The 10,290-nt window shown below is 41.1% G+C and overlaps 1 protein-coding gene across 7 annotated transcripts in view; it reads left to right on the top strand.

Annotated features, from left to right (window-relative positions):
• The window catches only part of LOC116076226 (A-kinase anchor protein 17B), a 38,303-nt gene that overhangs the window by 3,457 nt on the left and 24,556 nt on the right, over positions 1–10,290 (top strand). For 4 of the 7 annotated variants that reach the window (XM_031350153.1, XM_031350347.1, XM_031350079.1 and 1 more), the window contains exons 2-3: positions 3,789–3,857; positions 5,596–5,697. The exons of 1 other annotated variant lie outside the window; for it this stretch is intronic. The gene's annotated coding sequence lies outside the window, so the exon portion shown is untranslated. Of the gene's footprint in view, positions 1–3,788; positions 3,858–5,595; positions 5,698–8,714; positions 8,912–10,290 lie in introns of all 7 variants that reach the window. 2 more of the 7 variants (XM_031350009.1, XM_031350228.1) reach the window with 2 other exon arrangements.

Here is a 10,290-nt window from a genome sequence, read left to right as displayed (position 1 = left end):
GCTGTTGTTTCCAACATATTCCTGGCCTTTTGAAAAACCTTAAAAGTGCAGTTCCAGTTGGAGGCAGGTCACAGTTGAAGTGAACATGGACTACATGGAATATAGGGGGTATTTCTCAGAAGAGACAGCATAAGGAACATATTAAGGAAGTCCAGTGAAAATTGATTATTATTTATTATTATTATTATTATTATTATTATTATTAGTAGTAGTAGTAGTAGTAGTAGTAGTAATAGTGGCTTATATTAATTGAATGCTTACTTAGGGCTAAGTATTTGCTCATTTCATGGAATTCTTCAAGAAATCACACCCCCCCCACACACACACACAAAGACTGGGCATGCTAGCTCATGCTTATTATTCCAGCACTCAGGTAGAGACAGAAGGGTTTAGATCCTTCTTGGCCAGATTGGAGGCAAGTGGAGCTGAATAAGACCCTGTCTTAAGTACATATAAGGAAGAGAAGCTCCCTGTTAGGTAGGTACTAGTCACTATTAGGGGTTGAGTATCTCAAATCTCAAAATCTGATATTTAAAACACTCCACCATCTGGAGCCTTTTGAATACTGCCATGATGCCACAGGTGGAAGAGTCCACATTTGCCCTCATGTGATGGGCTGCTATAAAGAAAGCTGCATTAAAAATATTGTATAAAAATTACCTTGAGGCTCTGCATAAAACATGCATGTGAAACATGAATAAGCTCTGTGTTTCTACCTGGGTTTGGCCCTCAAGATATCTCCTTATATAGAGACAGTTATGATCTCAAACATTTTGGACAAGGGATATTCTACATGGATCTTCTACAGTTCAAACAGGTAACAGACCCAAGAAAATCCCCTAGCTACTTGATGGCATTTAAAACCAGGACTACTTGAACTTGAAGGCATTTTGGCTGTTGATTTTTTTTTTCCTGCCACCGTAAAGGTTCCATGAAGAAGACTTCGAAGGGTGGGTAAAGTTTGTATGAGAGGGGATATTTGATGAGGGGACCTTAATCTTTGGAAGAACTCAAGGAAGTCTGGTTCAACTAGAATAGGGACATGAGCATAGAGATACAATACACATAGGGGTACTGAAGTGGGGAGGGTCTTGGTTTTAGTGCCTTAAGGAGAATTTGTGATTTGATGTAATAAATTGAGACTGCTGAGAAATTCTTTCTCTTGAGTGTGTACATGTGCTCATGTCACAGTCGATGTGTGGAGCCCAGAGAACAGCCTCAGTTATCTGTCCTCCCCTCCACCTTGCTCGAGATAGGGTCTTTTTGTTGTTCAATCCTGGACATGCCAGGCTAGCTAACCTGAGAACTGCCAGGTTTATCTCCCTGCAGGTATACTGGAATTACTGAGGCGATGCCACACCTGGCTTCGGCTAGGTTCTGGAGACCTGTAACCCAGGTCCTCACACTTGCATGGCAAATGCTTTATCTGCTCACCAAGCCATATCTTTAGCCTGGCATGTTCATAATAATCTTTGAGCCAGAAACAATATGACAAAAGTAAAGAATGGTGTGACTTTCCTGGGTTCCTGACTCTCTCCCCCCCTCCCCCCTTTTTTTTGAGGATCTTGTTCAGGTGTGAGTGTACTTAATTATTGTTTTTGATATCTTTAAATCCCTAGGGAGTACCAAATGCATGCAACTGAGTAGATTCTTGGGTCTACTGTATAGAAAAGGAAGCTAGGAGCTTTGTGTGAAAGCCAGCTCCTAATGAGTAGGCTTTAACCTATACGATTTGGTTTCTGTTTTGTTTTATTTTTGAGACAGGGTGTTGACATGTAGAACAGGCTAGGTTTGAATTCACAAAGATCCATCTGCCTCTGACTTTCAGTGTTGGGATTAAGGGTGTAAGCTCCCATGCCCAGCAGCCTGTACTACTTGAAAAAGCAATTGAATTGGGGGAAGGTCAGCATTGAAAAGCCAAAGAGCTCAGGCAGCTTCTTTTCTTGGGCCTGGGACTGAAAGCCTGTTATATTATGACACATTCTGTTGAATCTTTATTCTTTTCTTAGACACCAGTTTTCTCTCTGCTGCATACTGAATGAATATAAGATCTGGGTCAAAATGTTAAAAAAAATAGTTCAGGGTAAAAAACAGAAAAAAAAAAACCAAAAATATGCTAGTTTGGAGGGAGGAAAGAGAAGGGGAGGATGATGTAATTATATTATAACCCCTACCCAAAAAAATATCCCAAAATATTTTAAAGAATAGCAGGCTAAAATTATTAACCTAGAAATCTCTGGACGCATTTAAGTCTTTTGTGTGTGTATGTGTGTGATGTTTGTATACGTTCATGTATGTGAGAGGAGAGTACATGCATGCCACAGCACATATGAGGCAGTCCGAAGACAGCCTTGGGTATCAGTCTTCAGCTTCTACTTTGTTTCAAGGCAGTCTCGTGTTATTGAGTATTGCATGTGTCAGACTAGCTGGTCCTTGAGCTTTTGAGGAGTCTCTTGCCTCTATCTCCCATCTCCCATAGGAATATTGGGGTTGTAGACACATGGTACTGTGTCCAGGTATACATGGGTTATGGGGATCTGAACTCATGTCCTTGCACTTGTGTGGTTGCCACTTGGTGTGCTTTACCCATGGAACCACCTTCCTAGGCCCATAAGCACTCTGTGTTCTAGCTAGGTATAAGCCATTTCTGGGTTAGCGTTGAACAGCATTATACAAGTCTGTCCACGAACTGCAGGGCATTTAACATTAAGTGGGCCCTGGTTACCAAATAGTGATGATGTGCCCTCCTAGCGCAATTGTTATGACAAGTAAAATTGCTCTCCTGCACATACCATTGCTCTTAAAGGGAACAGTAGTGGCACATTTAAAACCTACAAATCACATTCTCAAAACATCTAGCATTTCATGTGGAGAATTGTTAATAGCATAGTTGCTAATCTGTGGTGCAAAGTGTTCTGGTCCTCTTATGGCATTTTCTGCATCAGATTCCAGTTACTCATCCTAATTTCTGTCTCTTTTTGACTCAATTCAAAGGGTGAGCTCATTATAACACACCACTCCAGCTCCCAAAGTGTCTAATGGGGTAGGAGATTGGTAGGTTCATCTGAATCACTCTCATTGTCCGTTAGTGTTAATAGCTCTAGTCTAAAAAAGCATGTTAGCTTGCATTACCATTGCACCATTGGCCTTGAGATGCTGGTGTGGGATTCTAAATACAGAAGTAATACCTTTGGAAAGAAGTTGTCAGGCAAAGTCTTGGTTTAACTTAGCTTTGGCCCTGTTGAGTTTCTCCTGCCTTCCAGCAGTTCTAGGCTCTGGGGTAATACTGGTGAAGCAGACATATATCCCCCGCTCTTATGAAGCTTACAGTTGAAGGAATGAAGGAAAGGGGGGTACAAACACAAGTTGATAAAGATACGGTATGATTAGGTGGTTCCGATGTTATGAGGACAGTGCTCGTTTAACTGTTCTGGGATAGCATCTCTGAGGAGGAGACTAAAGATTTGAGTCCAGTTGGAAAAGCAAAGGAGCCAGGCAAAGCCATAAGCAATGTGCCTAATGTCTTGTGTCCAGTAAAGAGGCCAAGGGGATCAGGGTGGAGAGGAAATTCAGGGGGACAAGGAGGTGGAATGCACTGACAGAAGCAGGAAGAAGGCACATTTCAAAGGTAAGGAGTTTAGATTTCCTTTAAGGCATGGTTGGAACCCCCTTGAGGGTTTTGAGCAGATATCTGATGTGATTTGGCTTAGGATATTTTAAGTCAGGCATGGTAGCACAAGCGTCAGGTTCCACTTACTCGTCCTAATTTCTGTCTCTTTTTGACTCAGTTCTTCAAGGGTGAGCTCATTACAACATACCACTCCAGCTCCCAATGTGTCTGATGGAGTAGGTGATTGGTAGGTACACCTGAATTACTCTGATTGTTCATTCATCCCAGCACTCAAGAGGCATTCCTGTGAGCAGGAAGATTGTTGCTGAGTTTGAGCCTGGGTTACATTATGAATTTTAGGCCAGCCTGGACTATGGTGTGCATGCCTGTCTCAAAAAAGATGTGAAAATTTTTGTTTTAAATCGTGTTAGCACTTATCTAGGGTAAGGGTAGAAGAAGAAAAGCTAATTAGGAAGCTTCCAAAATGATTCAGGTCAGGGCAGTGGAAGATTAGGCTTACGAGTTAGCAACGAATGGGAAATTGGTTTGGAATATATATTCAAGTTGAAGGGATTGAAATGGAGAAGGAGGGAGGGCTGGCTAACTCCTAGGTTTTCAGCCTGATGCCCTGGGCGGAAGCACCTATACTTAGGGAAATGAAAATTATTGGGTGGGAAAGAGCTGGTGTGAAGTGGAGGGCAGGATTGGGGGATGGGAATTAGGCGTTCGGATGCTCTTGTTTTGTTGAGATGCCAAGGAAAAATTCCACTGGAGACAATGAATAGGCAGTTGAATATGTATCTCAGGTTGGCAGAGCTTGAGCCTACATAAAATTAAATGCAAATTAAAGGTGCTTTGGGGTGTCAAAATATACTAGCATAGACATCACACCTAAAATGATAATGATACAGTGTGAACAGGGCTGCCAAGGAATCAGGCGCGGATATTCTGCTGATGGCCCGATTCTTTGCCTTAATGTTCCAGGAGACCAATTTGACAATAGGTAATGAGCTGGATACGATTATTCCTGACCTTTGACATAGTATATTTTGAAGAAACAATCTTTAAAAGCTCTGTACAGAACTTTTCATGCTAAGTGTACATTTTTATAATAATAATAATAATAGTCTAGAGTAACACTCTTTTAAAAGGGGTAGTATAGTGTGTCCTTTTAGGAAAAGAAATGGAGCCAGGCATAATGCCTCTGGCCTGAAATTCCAATAGTTTCTGAGCATGAAGCAGGAGGATGGTGAGCTCAAAGCCAGCTGGGTTGCATAGTGAATTCCAGGTTATCCAGGGTTACATAGGGAGACTCTATGGGGGGGGGGGACACACACAAATCCCTAAAGGGAAGGAATAGCTAACCATTCTGGTTTCATCCTGTTGCTGTGATAAAACACTATGACAGACAGATAGCAAGTTAGAGGAGGAAAGAGTTTATTTGGCTTATACTGCCAGGTCACAGTCTATTATTGAGAGAAGTTAAGGCAGGACCCCAAGGGAGGAATATGAAACAGAAACCACAAATGAATATTGCTTGCTAACTCACTCACAAGCCCATGCTTTCTCACATAGCACAAGCCCTATTGCCTAGGGATGGTGCTGCCTGCAGTGGGCTGGGCCCTCTTACATCAATTAGTAATTAAGACAAACCCCCACATGAGTATGAGTGTAATGTAGGCAATTCCTCAATTAAGGTTTTCATCTCAAGTGACTAGGTTATATAGCAAGTTGATAGTCAAAGAGAATTAGGATACTAACCAAAGTTATAGTAACCCCCATATAGAATCTCCCTGTATATAATTTTCACACATCAATATCTGGAATTGTTAATCAAGCAGGTGTAAGTCTTGGAGAGTCAAGATGTGTAGGTACAACTGTGTAAACTTTACAAGCTGTCCATGGTAAACATGATAAATGGTTGTGTTATTTATGTGTAAATCACTTCTTTCACTTTTGACTTTGTCCCTGTTTCTCTCTGACAGTGTCCCTTGCTTAGGATGCCACAGCACAGTGCTCCCCATGAAGAGTTCCCATGAATCGTGGCCTTTGTGATATTTTCTTCTTTGACACATTTTCTGCATAAGGTATTGGGTAATATATCCTATTCCATGCGACTTGGATTTGAATAAGTTCACCTTGGGGTTTTAGAAAGGTTGGGAGACAAGTTCTCAGAAACCTGTTGAGTACACTCTGTCCTAAAGGTAGCTTTTCCCCTGTAGGTGGCGACTGATAGAAATTTTGCAAACCACTGGCAATGTTGTGATAAGCATTTCCCACGAATAATATTCAGATTATTCAAGGAGTGAAGCAAGAGCCTGGCAGATACTACTCAGCCACATTCCTTTAAATCCCTGTTGAATTTTTTTTTCCATGTGAATAAAAGAAAGTAGTACGTCTGCAGCATCATGGTAAATTAATCCAAGGTAGACAGGAGCTTTCTTGACTGGAGGGGTTGAGAAAAGGTGTTTCCCAATGAAGTGCTAAAGAAGGGGGAAAACGACTAAAGGACTTGTCAGACAGGTCTGCCAGCTGCTCTGTGCATATAGTTTTTAACTAGTTTCCTTCCGTGCTATCACGGGTTCACCGATTATAACAAGGAGGCATGCAGAGTCATGTAAACACTTTATTTATTTATGCTTGCTTATTTGTTTTTTGGTTGTTTTTTGAGACATAGTGTCATGTATCCCAGGCTGGCCTCAAGTGGCTTTAGATTCCCTATGTGTTCAAGGATGGCCTTGAACTTCTACCCTTCCTATCTCTATCTCCTCTGTTTTCCTCCTTTCCCTCCCTTCTCATACCCTCCTATTCCCTTTTATTTGGGTTTTGGTTTTGAGACAGAATCTTGTTATATATCCTGTGCTGGCCTTGAACTAGTGTTCCTTTTGTGTTCACCTCCTGATCTCTGGGATAACAAGCCACGTGCCACCAGTCCTGGACCGCTTTCTTTGTTTAACAATTATAATTCCCCACATTGGCTTATGCCTTACAGTTGAGTCGGAGTGGTGGTAGAAGAGATTTTCTCTAAGTATTTCATTGCTGCCAATCTGTCACACCTGAATGGCAATGGGCTCTCTAAAATCCCCTTCTTTTCTGTCCAGAGCACCTCAGTGTCTTATATGAGTTCTTTCAGACCATCAGAATCTGGGACTTTCACAAAAGTTCCTACATTGGCTATTATTTCAAAGCTGAATGCTGCTTAGTTTAATGATGTGATTTTGATGTTATTCAAAGATCTGAGCACATGGTCAGTGTTGGTTTTGAAATGATTTTTAGGCTAATGATGTGCCCAGATAGGTGAGCATCTTCACTGAAGAGCTCTGGTATATTTGTATTTGAACGACTTACTGGAGAGTCTGCATTTGCCAGAAGATTGGCCATTGGCTAGGTCGGTTTGACCCAAATAAATCTTGGCTGCCCTGCTGACTTCCAAAATGTGTTGGTAGAATTTTATATGTCTTAGATGCTTTCAAAATGACAACATTAAGGTTCCAAAGCCTGGAGAAGAAAGAAAGGCAACAAAAGGCTGCTTTCAGAGGGACTTGACTTGTATCCACTGTCCCATTTTTTTTTCCTATTGTTACTTTTTGCATGTTCTTCATTCAAACGTCTTTGCTGATGTTCTTATTGCAAATGCCCAAGAGTGAGAAAAAACAACTGGTGGCTGCTGATGGGTACTTTTCCAATGACAAATTGCTTTCAATCTTTCAAAGCTAATTTCACTAAGTAAGTAAGTAAGTAAATAAATAAATAAATAAATAAATAAATTCACAAAGTAGCTGACGAATTTCTCTACTCTGTCCTGAAATGAGAGAAAGTATTGGAGTGACTTTGGATGTCAACTCTGCAGGATTTGTTGAGTTGGCCTTGCTATTTACAAACCTGTTAGGGGCTGTGACCATCTCTAGTCTGTTTCCTTCTTCCTAAGTTCTTATGCTGCTGTCATGTAGCCAGCTTTGCTATTAGGTAGAGAAGCAGGCAAGAGCAGATGGTGGAAGAGCAGATGAGTGGAGGAAGCAGCCATGGCTCCTGGGAATCTCCCAGAGACTTGGTGATGTTGGAAGTATGTTGTGTGCAATGTTCCCAGAAAACTCTGAGCACACGATAGTGGTAAAGCCAGATGTGGTGATACACACCTTTAATGCCAGCACTTGGGAGGCAGAGGCCAGCCTTGTCTATATTAGCAAATTCTAGGACAACCAGGACTACGTGGAAAAATCCTTTTTCAAAAAAAAAAAAAAAAAAAAAAAAAAAAAACAAAAAAACAAAAACAACAACAAAAGGATACTAGTAGAGTACATGCTGTGTAAGCACTTTGCAGCAATCACACTTTTTAAATATATGGGCCACTAATAAAATCATTTCATTCTAATTAGCTCACAAATAACGACATTGCACAGCAGTTTAAGTTCTTGCCCTGACTTTGTTCAGTGATGGACTGGAAATGTCAGCCAAATGCATCCTTCTCTCCCCAAGTTGTTTGTGGTCAGTGATTTATCAGAGCAGCAGGAAAGCAGACTAGAGCAGATATTACTGCCAGGAGTAGTGTTGGTTTCATTATGAACCTAACCAGAAGGATTTTTATGCTTTTGGACTATTTTGTTAGAGGATTGAAGACGATTTGGGCACTTTTAACTCAAAACAAAACAAAACAAAACAAAGCCATTATGTACTCAGAGCTTAATGGGCTGTTTTACTAGGAACTTAGAAGGTAGGGACATGCAGACATGGGACATGGAGGCTTGGATTGTGAAGTTCCAGAAGGAAGCAAAGACTCTATTGAGGGCATTTGTGTTATATTTTGGACTAAGAATCTGTGATTGTTGGTCAGCTGAGGCTGAAGAGTCAGCTATGATTAACAAGTGAACAGCATCACTAAGGTGAAACCTTGTGTTTCACAGAGACAATGGGTGTGAATCAGCTGGGGCTGAAGAATCAATTGTGGGCAATAAGGGATGAGCACACTCAAGGTGAAATCTTCTGGCAAGTATTTTCTCACAGTCAGAATACAAAAGCTGTGAATCAGAGGAGCCACATTGGCATCTTAAGGCGACAATTGAACTTGTCAGTGTGTAACGATCACCTGTGTGGTTCTGGTTTGAAGGCCATGGAGAGCAGCTGAGGCTTGGTGCCTTGTCACAGGTTTGGAGTTACCCCAGAAATGTTCTGTGAGGCCATTGGTGAAGGTGAAGCCTCAGATGCAGCGGAAACCCCAGGATATTAGAGATTTCAGGATCGTGGCATATCCACCAAGGACAGTGGAAGATGTGACGTGGAGCCTGTCTAAGCCTATGAGTCAAGGTGTGTGTTAACAGAGCTAAAGTGAGGTTACACCGTGGCTTTGAGTTTTGCTTAAGTATGATTGCTCCTATGCACTGGTTCTTCCTTTGTGGAGGAAGTTATTAACTTGTCTTTAATTTTACGAGAGCCCACAGAAAAGAGACCTAAAACTTTTAAAGCATCTGGGATTTTTTTTTTAAAGGCTAGAGGAATTTTAAAGTTGTACTGTGGTTTATCTTAAGGTATTAACATGAGATCTTGGAGACAAACATGAGGATGGGATTTATATTAGACTCTTAAACCTTTTTGAGTAAATTGGCCTATGAACATGACAGCGATTGATGAAAAGGATGAGACCAGTGGTAATTCATTCTACTGCCCCTGCCAAATGAAGCAAGGCTTCTTGTGTCTGTTCAACACATGATTTATTTTTAAATTTAATTTGTGTATTTTAAAAGGTAAATCATCAAGTCCACCTTCATCCTCCATGCATTTCCCCTCTGATTTCTTCCTCCAAATCTCCCACCAATATTTCCTTCTGAATTCATGTGGTTTTTCTAAACTAACCGAGTCTCTTCAGTGCTGCCAGTATGTGAATGAGTATAGGAACACCTTTTGAACAGCCTCTCAGGGGCCACATCTCTTCAGGAAACTGACTGGACATCTCCTAGAAGCTATCAATTGCTATTAGCTCCTCAGCTAAGGGAGGTAATGCTAGCTTACTGACCACCTTCCCATTCTGTGCTGGGCGTTTGTCTGGCTTGTGTAGGTTTTCTGTGTTATCACAATGGCTGTGAGTTCATGTGTGCAGTAGAGCTGTCATGTACAGAAAAGATGGTCTTACTGCAAGCATGTTCTACAGCTAGCTCTTACAATTTCCATTCATCTTCCACGATGATTTCTGAGCCTTGGGAGGAGGGGGTATGATATAGATGTACCATCTAGAGCAGAACACACTAGCCTCTTCCTTGTATGTTAAGTAGTTGTAGGTCTCTGCATTAATCACCGTCTCCTGCAAAAAAGAAGCTTCTCTGATGAGAGTTGAGAAGTGCACTAATCTATGGACGTAAAGATAAGAATTTAGGAGGTAGTTTCTTACTATGTTGATTTCTCAAACATTAGTAACTTCTTCCAAGTACTATGAGCTGCCCAGCTACGGTTTCCCGCCTCGGTTAACAGTAGCAAGCATGGATTTCAGCTTATTGAGCCAACCTTAAATGCAATTGGCAAGTGGTCAGTTAATCCTAGAATATTCAGAAATACAGCCTGCTTAAACACAAAATTGGAAGGCAAATTTGGCTTTTAGAACCAGTTGTATGTCATAGCCTAATAACTTGATCTCAGAAATTCCACTTGTACCTATATTTTGGTTAATATATAATAAACTCTCTCTCTCTCTC

The sequence above is a fragment of the Mastomys coucha genome, chromosome X (assembly GCF_008632895.1).
Source record: "Mastomys coucha isolate ucsf_1 chromosome X, UCSF_Mcou_1, whole genome shotgun sequence".
Taxonomy (NCBI): Eukaryota; Metazoa; Chordata; class Mammalia; order Rodentia; family Muridae; genus Mastomys; species Mastomys coucha.
Note: the sequence above shows the minus strand (reverse complement) of the source record. Positions and strands in the feature narration are given on the sequence as shown.